Here is a 19,772-nt window from a genome sequence, read left to right on the forward strand (position 1 = left end):
CCCCACCTAGACATCTGTTTTTGTTTTCGGAAAAGCTTCTTCTGGAAACACTATCACGTGAGATTATGCAAATGAAGGGCAAGATTTGTAAAGCAGTGCTTCATTTGCATTTTCAATCTCCCTCATTTGCATTCCTCCTCTGAAAGGGGAATGCAGTGTAGATGCACCCTCAGCCAAAGAATGGAGCATCATTCTAACATTCAGCGTAACTTAAAGTTGCAAACAGCAGCAGCAGCAGCATGAATAACACATGGCTTAAACTGTGAATCCAGTATTTCGTAGTCATAGAGTTGGAAAGGACCTCCTGAGCACTCAGGGCATGACCAAGCACCATCTAGACTATCCCTGACAAGTGTTTGTTTAACCTGACCTTCCAAATCTCTAGTGATGGTGATTCCACAGCTTCATTAGGTAATTTATTCCACTGGTTAACCACCCTGATAGTTAGAATTGAATTCAAAGAGCATTGAGCTGAGAAAGAGTCACATGGGTTAAATTATCACTGGAGCTCAGGCATTCCACCACAAATCCACATATTACTTTAAACTGACATGCATATCTAATTATACACAAAATACATGTCCTTAACTGTCAGTAATCAATACAGATAAAATAAATCTAAAGATGTAATTAACACTTGATAATGGCATCATCTTTAACTGTATAAATATATACCATATATCACTGCTTTCTATTCAGTTGCTTGAACAGTGAATAAGGACTCCAGACCTCAGTGTAAAGTAGTCAAGTAGCACTTTAAAGACTAGCAAAATAATTTATTAGGTGAGCTTTCGTGGGACAGACCCACTTCATCAGACCATAGCCAGACCAGAACAGCCTCAATATTTAAGGCACAGAGAACCAAAAACAGTAATCAAGGAGGACAAATCAGAAAAAAATGATCCAGGTGAGCAAATCAGAGAGTGGACGGGTGTGGGTGGGGGGGAAGGTCAAGAATTAGATTAAGCCAAGTATGCAGACAAGCCCCTATAGTGACTCAGAAAATTCCCGTCCCAGTTCAAACCACGTGTTAATGTGCCGAATTTGGATATAAAAGCCAGCTCGGCTGCTTCTCTTTGAATAGCGGTGCGAAAATTATTTTTCAGTCACATGCATACTCTTAAGTCATTAACAGAATGCCCCATTCCATTAAAATGTTGACTAACTGGTTTGTGGATCTGGAGTGTTTTGATGTCTGTTTTGTGCCCATTAACCCTTTGTCTAAGGGAGTTAGAAGTCTGTCCAATATACAAAGCATCTGGGCATTGTTGGCACATGATGGCAAATATGATGTTAGTAGAGGACCATGAGAAAGTGCGTGTGATTCTGTGAGTAACCTGGTTAGGTCCAGTGATGGTATTTCCAGAGAAGATATGTGGACAAATCTGGCAGTGGGCTTTGTTGCAAGGAAAGGTTCCAGGACTGGTATTCCTGGGGTAGACTGTGGCTGTTTGTGAGGATCCTCGTAAGGTTGGGAGGTTGTCTGTAGGGGAGAACAGGCATGTCACCTAGGGCCTTCTGGAGTGTGGCCTCCTGATTAAGAATAGGTTGTAGGTCTTTAATAATTTGTTGCAGTGGTTTGAGTTGGGGGCTGTAGGTGATGACCAGTGGTGTTCTGTTTTGGGCCGATCTTGGAGTAGCTGGTCTCTAGGTATTCGTCTGGCCCTGTCGATTTTTTTTTTTTACTTCTCCTGGTGGGTAATTCAGGTGTATGAATATTTGGTAAAGATCTTGTAGTTTTTGGTCTCTGTCAGTTGGATCAGAGCAAACCCGTTTGTATCTAAGAGCTTGACTGTAAACAATGGATCTAGTTATGTGTGCAGGATGGAAGCTAGAAGGGTGTAGGTAAGTATAGCGATCAGTAGGTTTTCAGTACAGTGTGGTACTGATCAGGCCATCCTTGATCAGTACTGTAGTGTCCAGGAAAGGTATCTCTTGCATGGAGTAACCAAGGCATAAGTTGATGGTGGGGTGTAGATTGTTAAAGTCTCTGTGGAATTCTTCTAGAGTCTCTATACCATGGGTCCAAATCATAAAGATGTCATCAATGTATCTTAAGTAGAGGAGGAGTAATAGGGGACAAGAGCTGAGGAATCGTTGTTCCAGGTCAGCCATAAATATATTAGCATATTGTGGGGCCATGCGGTTGCCCATAGCAGTTCCACTAATCTGGAGGTATAAATTGTTCCCAAACTGGAAATAATTGTGTGTGAGAACAAAGTTGCAGAGGTCAGACACCAGATTGGCTATGGTGACATCAGGGATGGTGTTCCTGATTGCTTGTAATCCATCTTTATGTGGAATACTAGTGTACAGAGCCTCTACATCCATTGTGGCAAGGATGGTGTTATCAGGAACTTTTCTGATGTTTTTTAATTTCCTCAGGAAGTTGGTGGTATCTCGGAGATAGCTGGGAGTGTTGGTGGCATAGGGTTTGAGGAGGGAGTCCATGTAACTGGATAGTCCAGTGGTAAGGGTGCCAACACTTGAAATGATAGGGTGTCCAGGGTTTCCAGGTTTGTGAATTTTGGAAAGTAAATAGAATAATCCAGGCTGGGGCTCAGATGGTGTGTCTGAGTGAATGAGGTCCCGAGTAGCAGCAGAGAGTTCCTTAAATAGTTGTTGTAATTTCCTTTGGAATTCCAAAGTGGGATCAGCGGAGAGAGGTCTGTAAAATGTGATGTTGGAGAGTTGTCTGGCTGCCTCCTGTTCATAGTCTGACTTATTCAGGATGACAACAGCACCCCCTTTGTCAGCTGGTTTGATTATGATCTCTGGGTTATTTTTGAGACTGTGGACAGCATGGCGTTCAGCATAGTTGAGATTGTGTCTCATTTGGCGTTGTTTGTGTATAATGTCAGACTGAGCACGGTTGCGGAAGCATTATACATAGAAATCCAGACTTTCACTACGACCCTCAGGGGGAGTCCACACAGAGTTCTTCTTCTTTTGTTGTTGGTAGGGGGGGTCAAGAGAGTCAGACTGTTGTTCATAGGTGTTCTGGAAAAATTCCTTTAGACGGAGGCGGCGAAAGAAGGCTTCAAGGTCACCACAGAATTGTATTAAGTTCGTGGAGGAAGTAGGGCAGAAGGAAAGACCCCGAGATAAGAGAGACTCCTCTGCTGGGCTGAGTTGGTAGCTGGAAAGGTTAACAATATTTTTAGTTGAGCTGTTGTTATTGTGGTTGAAGTATCCTGAGGAATGAAGTAATGTAGAAAATTTATTCTCTTTTCTTTTTTGTAGAAAGTGGAAATGTGTTTTATAAATTTCTTGTCTAGCACTGGTAAAGCCTCATACTGTGGGCTCTTGCGTGGAGTGCCTGTTTGTTGATGATAATTTCAAGTTCAGAGAGTTCATTTTTGATCATCTTTTGTTTTGCACCGCTATTCAAAGAGAAACAGCCGAGCTGGCTTTTATATTCAAATTCAGCACATTAACACGTGGTTTGAACTGGGATGGGAATTTTCTGAGTCACTATAGGGGCTTGTCTGCATACTTGGCTTAATCTAATTCTTGACCTTCCCCCCTACTCACACCCGTCCACTCTCTGATTTGCTCACCTGGATCATCTTTTTCTGATTTGTCCTCCTTGATTACTGTTTTTGGTTCTCTGTGCCTTAAATATTGAGTCTGTTCTGGTCTGGCTACAGTCTGACGAAGTGGGTCTGTCCCACGAAAGCTCACCTAATAAATTATTTTGCTAGTCTTTAAAGTGCTACTTGACTGCTTTTTGTTTTGATAGTGTATAGACTAGCACAGCTCCCTCTCTCTTACTAGACCTCAATGTGTTTCTTAAAATACATTTACTAGAATTAACCCAAAAAACGATGTGTCCCCTCAGAGTCATCAGGCCACCCTTCATGACAAAACCCTCAAAAGATGAGCAAACTACTCAAGAATAAGTTATATTCTATAGCACAAGTTCACCCTTAGAGGCAACATCTATCTCTTGCTTTGTTAGTTTTACAGCAACAGCCGCAAGTTATCTGTCATATTTATGCGCTCTCAATATATTGTACTGTATTTGAAACAGCTGGATCAACTTGAAACCAAATGGAAAAACATGTTTAGAAAGAAAGGCTAAAGAAATGACCTGTAACATTATAAACACAATACATCCTACATGAAGTTCTCACCAATCCGTTTTTTATCAACTCAGTTATTTTTGTTTTCATTCAAGGTCTCCAGCATTTATTGTACTGCTCTTAGTGGGATTTCAGATGTGTCTAGCTTCCAAACCTTCTTAGTATTTTCTGTGGTTCTTTGGTCTCTAGAGAAATGGGAATAAAATGGCACAGAATGTTTAAGGGACTGGTCACACTTCAAGTGCTTCAGCGGCACAGCTGCTGGAGTGCAGTAGCATAGATCCTTGCTGCAGCAATGGAAGGGGTTTTCCATCACTGTAGTAAATCAACCCCCCAACAAGTGATCACTAAGGGCCAATGGACATACTCTTCCCTCAGCCTAGCTGTGCCTGCATCAGTGCTTAGGTCCCCAGAGCTATAGCTCTCAGGGGTGTGATTTTTTAACATCCTAGAGGGGCATATCTAGGTCAAGTTGTATTTTATATGTTGATCAGGCCTAATTCAGCATCTTCACTTAACATTCCCCTCTGTATGAAGGACATGATGAAGAAAATGAATCAATTATCCAGTAGGAAAGTGAGAGGAGTATTCAAGCAGATATTTCCTTTTTCCTTTCCAGATGTTGCCAGATGTTACCGGACCAGAGAGTCCCAGAACAGAGAGGTTCAACTATAGCTTATTGTGTAGTGCCTGGATAGCTCAATATTGGTACAGAGAATGGTTACAAAAATTAGTGAGGAAATTATAAAGTGTGATAAAATGTGATGTGTATGCATTATTCTGTATATAACCTGATTTATTATTATGTACTTGGAACCAAGATAAGTCCCTATTCTCAGTTCATTACATTAGGGCTTGATCATCTCAACACAGTGTCCTGTAACCAATTTAAAAAAAAAAAAAACTGACAGGATTCTTGGTAACCGAGTAGAAAGGTCAGTGGCCACGTGGCATCAGTGGAAGCTCCCTCTCCTACTGTTGAGCAATGTCTAAGAGGCGGGCCTCCAATTCTTCCTCTCTCTGCCTTAGTGTGGGGTTTATAAATATGATGACCATATTTCCCTATGCCAAATACAGGACATCCTGGGGGCAGGAGGGCAGCTCCTTGCTGTGGCTGCCAAGCAAGTGCAGCTCCCTCGCTGCCCCATGCCATGGGCTGCCGGAACACGGCTGCCACCTCACTGGGGACCTTGGTGGTTGCAGGGGCAACTGCCCTGCAGAAGTGGGATGGGTTCGCCGGCTGCTCCGTGCTGCTGGGCTCTGGGAATACTGCAGGGAGGCTCCCTGGTTCCAGGGGTGGCTGCCTTGTAGGAGCGGCTGCCCTGCAGGGGGCAGCTGCAGCTCCCAGTGCCCCCATGCCTCTGGGCACTGGGAATGGAGCTGCTGCTCCACCAAGGACCTCCCTGGCTGCCCCACACCTCAGGACACCAGGAATGGGGCTGCCGCCCTGCCAGGAAGCCTCCTCAACTGCAGAGGGTGGCTGCCCCACACCTCAGGGCACTGGGAATGAGGCTGCCACCCCACAGGAGAGCTCTGTGACTGCCCCATATCTTGGTGTGCCAGCAACAGTGCTGCTGTCCCATGGGAGAGCCCTCCAGCTGCAGGGGCTCCCTAGCTGCGGAGGCAGCTGTCCCACAAGAGGCAGGGGATGTCAACTACACAGGAGGCTGTCCTGTGGCAGGGACTGGGCTATCTCCCTGCAATGGTCTCCCTGGCCCAGGGAGGGGCTGCTCAGCACTACTGGGGTACCAGGTCTGCCTTAAAAACATAGAGAGGGCGACAAAACACACTGCCCTACTCCCCAACATACCCTGTCTTACCTCTATGGCAAGGCCCCTGGCTCCTTCTCCTGCTGCTGCCTGGACTGGCCAGTCAGTACATACTGCACATGCTGTCCAGTGAGCTCCTGATTGATTTTACCTGCAGCTGCGCTGACTTGGGGAAAGAGCAGTTCAGCAGGGGGAGTGAATGTAGGGGACAACTGGCTTTTTTATTTAAAAAAAAGAGGGATGCCTGCCTAAAATATGGGACTGTCCCAGTGAAAACAGGACATATGGTCACTCTCTTTATAACCCGCGCCCCCCCCCCCCACACACACACACACTGCTGGGATAGTATTGCTAGGGTGATAAGCTGGCCTTTGCCGACACTGATTTCCCAACCCAGCAGCTTTCCAAACAGCAAACCCCAGAAAACATTCACTACTAACAACCAATCCACTCAACTTGGTTTCATGCAACTTTTAGGCTGAGAATTTGGAAGCAAAAAAAGAAAACAACTCAGATCATTTTCTCCACAAATACTGCATCTTGATGTCTTTGCACAAAAGTAATGTTTATATTATTGTATATGCCACTTAAATAGGCATGTGATAGATAAGTCGGCTGGCTCAGTTTTGGTTGCTTGGAAACCATAATTTTGAATGCTGTGGCTTTTCTGCATTTAAATTCTCAAGCATTAATGTAGTATTTGCACTGAAATCTTTGTCTGCATTATTTTAAAATGAAAAGAAAAAATAAGTGATTGTCATTGAAATAAACATGCATGCAACCTGAGATTCAACTGGTTAAAAAAATAAATAAATGATACTGATCACTAACTGCAATAATCACATGCTTCTGCAAGGCTGTTATATTGAAATCAGACCTGCTATTATTTCACAGTTTCCCTGGTTTGGATCTATACCTTGGCCTAGAAAATCCACATAATACAGATACAGGGCCAGATACACTGACACTTGTTTACAGTTCTTTGTCAGTTAGCTTTCCACTCACTTTCAGGGCTAGAGTTGCCAATTCTGCAAAAGTACCATTGATCATCCATGTTCTGGCCAGTTTGGGAATGCTCACACAATGCCAATATATATCATTCATGTCAGGATGTGCAAGATTGCATGAGCAGATCAAGAAGAGTGCATGAAGCATATGGACCATGCTGCTTGGCTACTAAACTCAGCCCAAAGCTTGACCTGGAAGAGCTACATAATGTCATCTGAGTGGGCAAAATTCTGTTGTCAGTTTTACCCATATGGGGTTGGGGAACACAGGATAGGGATAGAACAATTAATAAAACGCAAGAAAAATTGAACCTTGGCATAAACAGGCACTACTCCCTGGACTTCAGTGGAGTTCCAGCTGCTTTTACCAGGCCTGGATTTAGTCCTGTATCTTGAAAGTTCTTTAGCAACATTAAGAATAAATCCTCATGGCATTCCTTTCAGTTAGTTTATCCCCATTTTTAGTGACAGAGCACTTAACCAACTTCTCCACAGCCACTCAGCGAAGGCATTTGATTCCTTATGTATGTGTTGGTTTTAAAGTATTTAATGTACTCTTCTAACAAACCAAACTGTACCTCCAAGTGCAAATCAAACTTTTACAAGCTAATAAAGCAAATAAAATGGCTTCTGTATTAATCCCAACTACTGCTGCATTTAATTTGATTTTAAGCCTTATTCTGGAATATCATAAGCCCTCTGAGGCTGATTTTCACATCTGTTATGGATAAAAATTGCAACGCACCTTTCTCGCATAATTTACACCAATCACTTCAGTTTTTCATGGCTCACACAGTGACAAATGGGACTCTCAGTTGATGCATGCATCCGAAAGGGTTCCTTGGAGAGGTGGCAGCACTGGTGCAAATGCTGAGTCCTGAGACACCAAAGAAAGTCTTGTTTTGTTGCTCGCTCAGTTGTATTTTAAAAATTCCCAAGAAAATTATTAAATACAAATGCAGGCGGTTTGTTTATTCCAGGAGAGGGAGAAATGCATGAAAAATTTGGACCATGTCCTGCTCCCACTGAAGCAGATGACAAAATTATCATTGGCTTCAAATGGAACAAGGTCAGACCCATATGCTCATTTAATCCATACTGCTGCTGGTCATCCTTAAGGACATCAGAATGTGAGCATAACTCTGGAGAAAGGGAAGTGGCTAAAGAATAGCTAGACAAGTAATAAAGACAGACAAAATCCATCCTGGTTATCCCATTCTTAGATACCCAAGCAGAACAACAAAGGTAGGAATGAGCCAGTCAGTAGGCACAAAGAGAAATCCAAGAAACAAAGGTTACTCAAACTGGAGTATCTCTATAAGAAAAACAAAACAATGGAGGTCCCAGAATTCCTCAGTCCACACTTCAGTGTTCCCTGTAAGCTGAGTGTTTGGGCAGATGCCCAGGAGAGATTCAGGTGCCACCCAACTGATTAGCAGAGCACCCACAGCCCCCTACATATAGCAGCATGTGTTTCTATTGGTGGTGCACATTCACCTATGCCTTGATGCACATAACAAAATTTATTTCACCCATGGATGGAAAAAATTAGAGGGAACACTGGTCAGCATCTTGCACCACATTGATGATAACCTAGGGGTCTTTTGAAGATGGAGTTTATTTTTGAAACAGCTGCATCTGCACTGCTTTACTTCCGTTGAAAGAATCTCTTCTGAAAAGAGATTATGCAAATGGAGTGTGAGATATGTAAATCAGCACTTCATTTGCAATTCCAATTTCCCTCATTTGCATTCCTCTTTTGAAGGAGGAATGCACGTGTAGACACAGTGCCAGGTTCAATTCTTTCTCACTCACCTGCTGTTCCATACACCGATAACAAACTCAGGAACTTTTAAAAAAGGGATAGCCATTCAATAACTGTTTTGCTTGAGGTGTTCAGATATTATTTTGTTAAGACAAATTCATTATTATGGGAAGTGTTTTATGAATAACTGTGCTCAATGAATGAACAGCAGACTGTCACAGAATATGTGATTAGATTAATAAATTACATCTAGAGTACCTGATTTATCAAAATGTAATAGTTTTAGATTGTTTGAGGATTTCTCATATTTTGTTTATTTATTTTCACGTGATATGTCAAACTACAGAACCAGAGTTTCTGAATTACGCGGGGAGGGAAGAAAGTAACTCTTGCTGCAGATTTTTGTTAGTAGAAGAAAGGACCTGACCCAAATTCATCTGTGACTGAAATTTGCATTAGTGTAGTGCCCAGGAGCCTATTTCAGAGGAGTTATTCCTCATTCTGTCAGCAGCAAATCTGATTTATTTCCTTCAACAGATATAACTGAGTAAATTCTCTTAGCTCTAAAGTGTATAGAGTTTTAGTAAATGGAAAATCCCCTAACCCTCATCCCTTCACACCAACCTAACAATAGTTCATCCAGCCTGCTTCTCATCTAAGCAAAGGCCACCAGATTTCAAAATTATCCAGAGTTGAAGGTAACCATCCAAACACTGAGCTTTAAACTTTATCACGTATGAGGATCACAAACACCAGATGCGGAGGAAAGGAGCTTTCATGATTTACATCATTCATGAAGGCCAATACACACATAAAGCAAAATAGAACAGTAAATTCCCCAGCAATCCTAAAAAAAAATCCACTACAAACCACACTGCAATGAAAGCAGCAATTCTTTGTCTACTCTGTTTCCTGACTTCACACAATTTATTTTTTGGTGGGGTGGGACTTTTATGTTTTACAATTAAGGTGACCAGGTATACCAGTTTTATAGTGACAGTCCGAATATTTGGGGTTTTGTTTTTTATAGGCATCTAGTACCCCCAATCCCAATTATACTTGCAATCTGGTCACCCTACTTGTGATGCATATCGAACTGTCAGCTGGTATATAGTTTGGTCTTTTCTACTGTTCACAGTGATCAGGCATATCCTACCTTGCTAGGCTGGTTGCAGGCCAATGTTCCTTAGACTCACTTAGCTGGACAAGATGGAGTTTCATCGGTCTGCCCAAATCCTTACGCTAAGGAGGCAGGGGGATGAGTGTACCAGTAGTGCTTGGTTCATCCCCCCGGCCCATGCAGAGCACCAGGACATGTACTAAGTGAGCACTGAGAGATAAATTGTGCTTCAGAGCTTAAACTAGTCTCTAACTATCTACATCAGGCCTATGGGGGAGAAGCAGGGTACCCCCACTTAATGCAGGGTCTGCACCATTAACTGGAGCACCTGGTTCTGACCCCTGCTGAAGACAGGGTGTTGGGTTAGATGGACTGCTGGTCCTCCTATTTTGTTTCAGGAAGAAGGATTCTTTTGAAGGTGGAGTTTATTTTCAAAAGAGCCCCATCTACACTGCTTTTTTTCTGCCTAGTCTTCTCATGAATGAACAGGCCTGCCTACAGGGTGGAAGGGGGTAAACGGGGCAGTTGCCACAGGGCCTGGCACTTCAAAGGGGCCCAGAGCACCACCTGCTGCTGCTGCAGTAGTAGCAGCCAGATGTCCAGACCCCTTATAAACACCATGGAGTGCTGTGCTGCCACATCACATGCAGTGGGGGCTGGGGAAAAGCAGGACTGACTGCCCCAAGCTCTGCCACTTCAGCCCTTGTCTCCACCCCAGCCTCTCACCTTGCCCCCAGGCCCATGGCAGCTGTCAGCACCACTGAGAATGAACATGTCAGTCTTCAAACATAGATCATCTTCCAGCCAAAGAGGACTACCGTCAGACTGCAGCACTTGAGAGCAGCTTTTCAGAAGGCTGTGATTGCAATGCATTCGTGAATTAGACAGGCTGGAAGTGACAAATGCAAGGCTTTGAGTAGTATTAGCAGAGTTGTAAATATAATTTGAATGTCATTTTTATTACAGACGGGAACACTTGAGGTAGTTACTAGTGAGTGGCAGTAAATTGTACCAGATGCTAAGTAGTTTTTAACAGCTTTTGAGTTGCATTTCTCATACACACAAAGGGGCTCCCATTTTAATTTTCAGGTAACTCCAGATTTTCTGCAGATTACCCAGGAGGAAAGAAATTGAAATTGTTTTGTATTGAAGCCCAATGTATCAGTTGTTTGAGTTTTCTTACCATATGCTTAACTTTATAAGGCACAAACTAAACTTTCCTAGGATCTCTAAGAAGAGGAAATTGCTGGGAAGCCAGTTTCTTCCTCAGCAGCTTTGTTATTTCTCTGCAGCTGCAGCCACACAGTTACATTTGCAGGTGCAAGGAACAATATTTTGACCTTTGACCAGGCACCCAATGGGGGGGCAAAAGGGGAAACTGCCCCAGAGTCCAATGATTCAAAAGTGTGTGGGCTTCCCAGCCACCACCACTGAAACTGTGGAAGCAGCACCAGCCAGAGCCCCAGGCCCTTTAAATTGCCACCAGACAGCTGTGCCACCTCAGAGATGTGCACTGCTTTCTGAGTACTGGCTGTCCCCACCCTGTCCTTTCCACCCAAGGCTCCACCCCTTTTGAGAGCATGGATTTCTGCCCAAGCACATGACAGTTGTCAGCTGTCCCCTTCTCCTTACCTCCCGCCTCTGCCTGTTAGCAGGGTCTTTTATCCAACAGGAACACAGATGACAGACGGCCACCATCTAGACCATCTATACAGTTCCTATTAAATAAACCACTTTTGTCACTAGATCACACTATCACACAAACATCTCCAACAGCCTTTGGTAATAGTGGAATGATAACAACTTTCTGAATTTATACAGGGCTTTTCAACAGATGATCTGCAAATGCTTCCCAAAGGTTAAATAATCTACATAACAGCTAGATATAATTCTATTAATCAACTTGGGGGATAACGAAGTAGATCCTTTATCCTCCCTGAATATTCACTCAGTGATATCCAGTAAATCTCACCGAAGGCAAGAGAAGTTCATGAAGATCTATGATATACAGTATGTTCCTTCATAGTCATAGTTTGCCTTCATCCCAGATTCCTCATAAAACAGGTCTATCTGATAGAACCAGGGAAACCTAAGACCCAGTAGCCTTCAGGAAGCTGTGGCATCAACCATATATTTTTGAGCAAACATCCCAAAAGGCTGAGCTTTTTAAAGCAATCTTTCTGTGAGTATCAGGCCAGTGGTATATAGATTCTGAAATCTTTCCAGTCAGAAGGGAATTGGCTTTTTCTCCCTGTAATACCAAGTTCTCTTTGCCATGTTGCCTCTCTGCATCTGCTCACTAATGACCGGGCCAAGATACTCCAAATTCCAAATGGAGAAATAGTTTTCTGGGTCCTAGGTCCCCAGGTGTACCCAACCCCACTCCAGCAGGCATGGCCTTTTGTATAATAAAACAGATGTATGGGGAAAAATTGAGGTCTTCTTCCTATACCCCATTAAAGATGGCCCATCAAGCACTGCCACTAGTTATTTCTTATTAAGAACCCTCTTAAACTTATGTTCTCTTTCACACAGTGGGATTTTAGGGGGACAAAATGGGAGGGGAACAATATGCACCCCTCCAAACATGCCCCTCCCTTTCCTAACCCTAGCCAGATCCTGTTCCCTCCTCCCAGACAAATCCCAGCTGTAGAATGTGCTCTCATTCAGTCTAAGGGAAGGAGGATATAGCCACAGAAGGGGACAATCTGGTCCAAGCACATTCAACTATGCCTGTAAAGGTGAAAATAATAGGACATATCTGTATACTGCCACTAAAACAGCCTAAGTCAGTAATTAGGGTTGTCCCATTGGGCACTATTTAGGGGTAGGTGGAGCCCCTCCTCCTGAGTTTTATACAGGAGGCATGCAAGACCTGAGCTGGAGCTCTAAACCAAAGCACAGACTTTTTGTGAAATGTAAGTGTTGTGGAGAAGAGGTGTCCCTGGGGAAGGGACTCAGCGGTTTGTTTACAAAGGCGGGGTGACGAGGATATGAAAGGGCTGGTGATTAAATTAAGGAAAAAGACACCTACCCAGTAAAACAGCTTTCAGAGAGGTAGCCCAATTAATCTATTTCAGCAAAAGCAAGGAGGATTCTGGTGATATTCAATGTCTAACACATTTATTAGGGTGTAAGCTTTTGTGAGACACAACTCACTTCCTCAGATGCCTGAAATGAAAGAAAGGAAGGGATACAGAGATGTGAGCATAACATCACTGCTAATTAAATCAGGGTGGATAGGTCTAACCTCCAACAAGGATGAGAAGATGAGTGTACCAGAAGGGGAAATTATTTACGGTAATGAGAGAGCCATTTCATGTCTGTATTCAGATCCATTTTGACAATATCAAGTTTGTATATGAATTCCATATACAGTGGTTTTGAATGGCAGTCTGTTTTTGGAGGGTTTTTTTTTTTTGGTTGTTTGTTTGTTTGTTTTTTTGCTTAGGAATGGCAACTTGCTGTAGTAACGTGAAGGCCTAAACCCATGCAGCACAGGCCTGGTCGGAAGCCTGAGGCCTAGCTAACAACGGACAAAACATGGCTAACATAAAGCAAAGCTAAGCTGTGAGCAAGAGGCAGACCCCTGATAACAGAACTTGGCACCAACAGGGCTGGGAATGCAAAACACTAATTGGTAATTGGCCCCAAATGCGGAAAAAGGTTGAAATCACATGGTACCACCAGCTCATTAAAAAAGACATTGGTACCCACTCCTCACAGATACAGACCCAGGTTCAGGAAAGGGTCTAAAATGACAGTATGAGGGATAGAAATGATCTAAGCAAACCATGAAGTACAGGATGATGGGTGGTAACCAGACAACATTAGAGCATGGCAACTTGATGTGTCAGCAGTGAGGTGTGATTTGTTTGTATCTGTATATACAGTGGTGTCTTGTGGGGTCAGTCTTTGTATGACCTAGGGGGCAGTGGAAATTTCCCACTGACTGAATCTTTCCATTGTGGCAAGCACATATGTGCACTGGTTCAGGAGAGTCTACTGACAACTGTTATTGTACTTTGCTTTACAATAAGCCTGGCCTCACACCTTCGATCCTTATGTTGTCTGAGGTCTTTGGGACCCCTCTCAGGGTCTGCTGTGGTCATTAGGCCCAAAAGAAGCCTTCTGGTTATAATCATCGATGGAGCCAGAGACCTGTGAGGACACCCACAGCAGTAAATCCTCCTAACCACACTAGCAAGTCAGTAACTGTATGTCCAGGGATATTAAAGTGTTCCCCCACTGGTTTTTGTATGTTACCATTCTTGATGTCTGATTTGTGTCTGTTTCTTGTTTTGCCTAGATGCAGGCTGGTATGTCCAATGTATATGGCAGAAAGGCATTGCTTAATGGCAGCAGGGCCAACATCTACCACGGGCCCAAGGACAAGATGTGGGGGACTACCGCTCCATGCTCCCTGGAAACAGTGGAGCCTTGGGCAGAAAGGGTGGAGCTGAGGGCAGTCAGTCCTTAGCGCTGCCAAGAGCACCATGCTGGACCCTCCTACACCAGCCCTCAGAGCTGTGTGGAGCAGTAGAATGGCATTTCCACAGCTAGGAGCTCTGGGCCCTTTGAAATGCTGGGCCCCTGTGCAGCTGCAATTGTCAGTGGGCCTGCATAATAGCGTATATATTCGTGAGGAAGGAGGCTTAGAAGTACCTTGGAGACCAGGGGAAAGAGAGTCATGGGGTAAGGCCCACAGGTCCAAGGAATATGGAGATACCTTGAGCAGGAGGTAGGTGTTATGTTTGTGGGGAAGAAGGGCATACAGATTCCCAGGGTTCTTACGTGGAGGTCCCCATGCATTACAACCTGAGGAACCATTAAGACTTTTATGGCTTGATAAATCTTATAGGAGTCATGATGATGCACCATAGATACACACAGACAGTTGGGATAAACGGCGTACATTCCATTGTGTTAGTGGATGCCAAAAATGCTATCACTGTGGTCTCAGAGAAACTAGTGGGGCAGGACTAGCTGTCTTGGGCCACATGCATCAGATTAACCTGTGTACATGGTGCAGTCTATTATCCAGCCATCCCTGTACAAATTGAGGAACAGGGGAATACAAGGGTGAACCCAAACCTCCCATATCCTGTCCTTATAGGATAAGACTTCCCAGGGTTTGGAGGCCTACTCTCTGTGGATGAGTCAAAGGATGGTAATTGATACAATGACCAGAATTGATACAATGGCCCTAGTAACTAGTCCTCTCCACACATGTCCACCAATGAGGGGCAAAAAGGACAGTTTCGCCAGGGTCTGGCATTTCAAGGGAGCCCATAACTCTGGCCTTGGCTGCTGCTGCTACTTAGCAGCAGTGGTGGTCAGAGCTCCAGGCCTCTTTGAAATGCCAGTAGTGTTGTTCTACGCAGCTGTGAGGGACCCAGTGTCATGGTCCCAGGAGTACTAAGGGTGACTGCCCTTGGCCTGCCCCTTCCACCTTTGGCCCTGCCCCTTTTGGGGCATAGAACCAGGCTCCCTCCCACTTTGCCCCAGGGCCCATGTTGGCTGTCAGCCCCCCTGCCTCCTAGCCTTCTGTGAAATAGACCATTACTCGTTCTCCACACAGAAGCAGCCCTGGAAGACTAGGGTATGCTATGGTAGAGAAGGAATGCCTTGAAGTAAAGTGGGCCATGGAAGCCCTTCATTACTACTTAATTGGACTGAGATTTACTCTCATTACTGACCATGCCCCCTAAAATGGAGGCACTGGCACAAAGAAAGAAATGCCAGGGAAACAAGATGGTTTCTATCATTTCAACCTATTCACTTCAGAATGCAACAAGGGTCAGGGACAAGGCGTGGTAATACTGATGGACTGCCAAGGGTGCACTGTTCTTCAACCCAAGTAGCCCAACCCCCTGGAGATGGGGAAGGGATAGGACTACATGACAGTCAGGCCAGACAATGGCAAGAGGATCCCCTGGAAAGCCGAAATATTAGTCCAAGAATGTTCAAGGCCCTTTTCCCTATGAAGTGACAAGGGTTTACCTCAGGTTAGTTAGGGACACCTGAATCCAATGGAGGCCTTAGGCTAGTGGCAACAGGGAAATAAGCTGCTCCAGGTGTGAAAGGCTGTGCTCCTTCCCATAGGGAACACAGCCAAACCTGAGTGCTTGATAAGGGAAGGACTGACGCATCAGTGCAATCAACAGGATGACAGCCTGCCCCAGTGAGGGAGGCATCAAAAGTACCCCCCTGGATTTTTGTTATGAGACTGTTTCCATTTTTGTTTGGTGGAGGATCACCCTGAGGTCAACCCTCAGGACTACCCTGAAGATTGGGTCAAGGGGGCACAGAAGAGGAAAAGCAAACCCTGCCTGAGTGAGGCTGCTTATCCCACGCCCACCATCACCAGTGGAGGAAGCACTGAGGCTGGGGAGAGAAAAAAGGTGCTTTGCCGTACATGATACTTACACACTGATTGTTATTTGTGCTTTGTTTTGGATTAGAAAATCTTGTCTTCAGGCTTTTCCAGAAGACAGGCAGCGTCCATGAACAAAGCTATCCAGTCAGTTCCAAGTATATATGGCAATGGCTTACTTATTTATGTCCAGCTGATATGCTCTGATCTGTCATAAAATGAAGGGAGCAGCTGGTCTACCCAAATTTAATTTGCTATTTGATTTCTCCCTGTGCTGCCACTTTATTATACAGATATTGAACATTTATCTAATGCTGTTAGAAATGCGAGGCCATATTTAGAGGAATGTTATCAGATCATTTGACACATAATCACCAATCCTGCAATACAAAATGAACCACTTCAATAAGATTCCCTGTCACCAGTTTCCTCTGCCCTAATCTGTGATGGACACAGCAAAGATTATTATCAGAAATTATAATATTCCACATAGCTTCGCAGCTCAGCAGCACTAGCAGTAAGTCTGTTTGTGATTGTTTTTTTCAGAATGATCTCCAACTGCATGAAATGGCACAAAGAATTTCTTAAAAGTGAATTCAAACACAGAAATCTGACAGTCTGCTATATCTAAGATGTTTCCTACTGCTCAACAGGGAATGATGACATCTGAGATTTGTTTGATTACTTCTTGTGATCATTTATTCATTGCAAGTTCTGAGCTTGATCATTCTGCATTATTATCTTAGCAATGTTTGTGAGACCATACAATTTTATCAAATATTGTAGATCTCATCTTAAAATTAAAACTTTTGAAGTCCTTGAAGTATTGTTTTGGGAGTCTGTCAGAATAACTCCTGCTGTCATCCTCCTCAGTAGACTTGACTCTTAGTAAGATTATTGTGTAGTGGCAATGTACAGCGTCACAAAATTTGGTCATTTAGTTGTAAATTAAGTTCAGTCATTATATTTTGGCAACTATAATTCTCAGGTACATAAGATATGTGCAGTGGGAACTCCTTTAAACAACACGATCATCAAGGATCAGATTGTTAAGTGCAAATGACTGAATGTGTTGGATGTTCCATTCTTTAAGTTTTCCCAGGCCTCCTTCAGGTGTGGAATCAGTTATCCATATTCATTCTTAAAAGAAGTATCAACAATTTGGCCTAAATTCAAACAGCCATCTCTGGGTCAAAGACCCTAAATTACATTATGTGTGAGGAGAACAGACTGAGGCTGTGGCTATGGTGCCCCTCCCTTTTGGAAGGGGCATGCAAATGTGGCCAATCAGTGTGCAAATGAAGCATGGACTTAAATATCACGTGGTTCATTTGCACACTCGTGCAGGCTCTCGATTCTGGAAAGAGCTGATTTCGAAAGCCAAAACAGCCCTGTAGATGGGGTTCATTAGAAAGGAAACCTCACTTTCGAAACCACCCTTCTTGCCCCTCGAGCTGCAGCCCCCCACCCTGCAGGCCCTCCTATAACAGACCCACCCCATAACTTACAGGGTCTTCAGAGGGGAGCATACCCTGGATTTGGGGCAGGGGAGCTACTTACCCAATCTGGTGGCAGGCAGGATGGCACAGCCCAGTGCCCTGCTGGCCTCTCTCTTGGTGCTGCAGCTGTGCCAGTGGCCAAGCTTCATATCATGTCCCTCCTCTCTCTGCCTCTCCCTTTTCTTGTCTGGAAAACAGCCCTATTCCTGGCAGCTCCTGTCTTCTGGACACAACCAAACCCTGATCGTGGTTTCACTTAGGATGAAAGGAAGCTGACTGCAAAATATAATTTTCCTAGCGCTTAACATCTAAGAGTTCTTGAACAAATGGATTCAAAGATGCACAGGCAGATGGAGTGAGACAGACACACCCACTCTAAAATGATAGACAGACAGATAACATAGGGAAGGGATGGGCAAAATTTGGCCTTCCCAGCATTCCTATCCAGCCTGCTCAGCTGATTAGCAGAGTGTGCTGGCAGCATGTGTTCAACTACCCTCCCCGCACCTTGCTCCATCCTGAAGCTGAACTGCTCCCATGACCCTCCTACTACCTGTGCAGGGAGTTGGGGGAGAGTGCTGAAGCCATGGTGTCCTTCTACCCTGGTACCTCATTTCTGCAGAGCAGGGGTCATGGAAAAGGACAAACAATGGAGCCACTCTAGTCCTAAGTATGGTGAGTAAGTGAGATGAGTGCCTGCCTGAAGAGGCAGTGCATTGTTGCTAAGATTTCTCCAGCAGCCAGCTCTCTCACTCATTCGTCCTCTTCTCCCAACCACACACCCCATCTTTCCAGAACGGGGGATGGGAAAGACAACACAACAGGACAACTTTCCCACTCTTAAAGATCATGGCATTGCTCAGAAATTTACCCAGCACGCACACAGTCTATGCCATACACACAATCCGTGCCACAAAGTATCTGTCTCTCATACACACTCAGTGTCTCTCTTTCTCTCACATGTACACACACCTACACTCTTTCTATCCCTCAGTCCAACTCCTTCTGCTTGAGACCTTCTAGTGTCCCAGAGCCAGCCCCTGGTGACTTACCAAATTTGTGAAGAGGTCCCCCTGCAAAAATTATTGTCCACCTTTGACATAGCATCAAAATTTTGTGGTCCTTGTTTGAGCAAAGGGCTCAATGTATCAGTTACATTTGCATGCTGTCCTCATTTTGATTGTGTATGGGCCTCCGAATTTGACTGACAATGTTCATCCTCATGCTTGACAGAGCACCCCCTACTTATTTACTCACCTCTGTTGAAATCCCCATGGAACTATTTCCATGGGTATGTCTACACTAAAGGAAAGACTGACCCTGCCACAGTCGATCTTCTGGAGTTTGATTTTGTGTGCCTAGTGTGGATACTTTAAATCAAATTTACGGGGCATCTCTGTCAACCACAGTACTTCTGCCCCCTATTAGAAGCAAGGAAGTCGACAGGAGCGCTGGGTCCCATCAATCACCTTAATGGAGACAGTGCGGAAACCCGAATTCAGGTACGTCAACTTTAGCTATATAATTAACGAAACTGAAATTGTGTACCTTAATTCAACCTTCCTGTGTAGGGTAGAACTGCCCTAAGTAGAATTCTAATATATTCACTGAGTAATACATTAGTTATTTCAAATCTTCTGCATTCCCAAATTGACTGTATAGTTTCTAAACTGGAAATATAAATATGTTGATCCATTAGTTACAATCAAAATGCAAAATGGTAGGCAGAGATTCCAGTTCTTCCCTAAGTGGTATCTATTGCTGAAGCTCTAGAATCATACAAACATACCTTAGGACAGAATGTAGCCCCTATATTCCATTTTTGAACATTTGACGGTAGCCCATCAAAAGCAATTGAAAGACTAAGATACAAAGTTTAACTCAGTACAAGTGCACACAATCAAAATAAGCCTATTGGTTTGTGAATTTAGTATGACATCCATCTACCAGAATTAAGTGTGGGGCAAATGGAGCAACTGCTATTTTTCCTTACCAAACACCTTTGTGCATTTTAGCAGGTGTGAAAACAGAGGGCACAGCTGGCACTTTACTTAATGTAACTATATGTCATTTGGGGTTCTTTGTCCATATGCAGTACCTGAAGCAGAGTATCACATGAGCATTCAGGATATATCTTGGGTTGGGGCAAAT

At 44.0% G+C, this 19,772-nt stretch overlaps 1 protein-coding gene and 1 long non-coding RNA gene across 2 annotated transcripts in view; one reads left to right on the plus strand and one right to left on the minus strand.

Moving 5' to 3' along the window:
* Positions 1–7,452, plus strand: part of AGTR1 (angiotensin II receptor type 1) — an 84,816-nt gene extending 77,364 nt beyond the window's left edge. Inside the window, exon 3 of the transcript XR_012646787.1 lies at positions 4,705–7,452. The gene's annotated coding sequence lies outside the window, so the exon portion shown is untranslated. The remainder of the gene's footprint in view (positions 1–4,704) is intronic.
* Positions 1–19,772, minus strand: part of LOC142018314 (uncharacterized) — a 106,046-nt gene that overhangs the window by 57,609 nt on the left and 28,665 nt on the right. The gene's annotated exons all lie outside the window — the stretch shown is intronic.

The sequence above is a fragment of the Carettochelys insculpta genome, chromosome 10, assembly GCF_033958435.1.
Source record: "Carettochelys insculpta isolate YL-2023 chromosome 10, ASM3395843v1, whole genome shotgun sequence".
Taxonomy (NCBI): Eukaryota; Metazoa; Chordata; order Testudines; family Carettochelyidae; genus Carettochelys; species Carettochelys insculpta.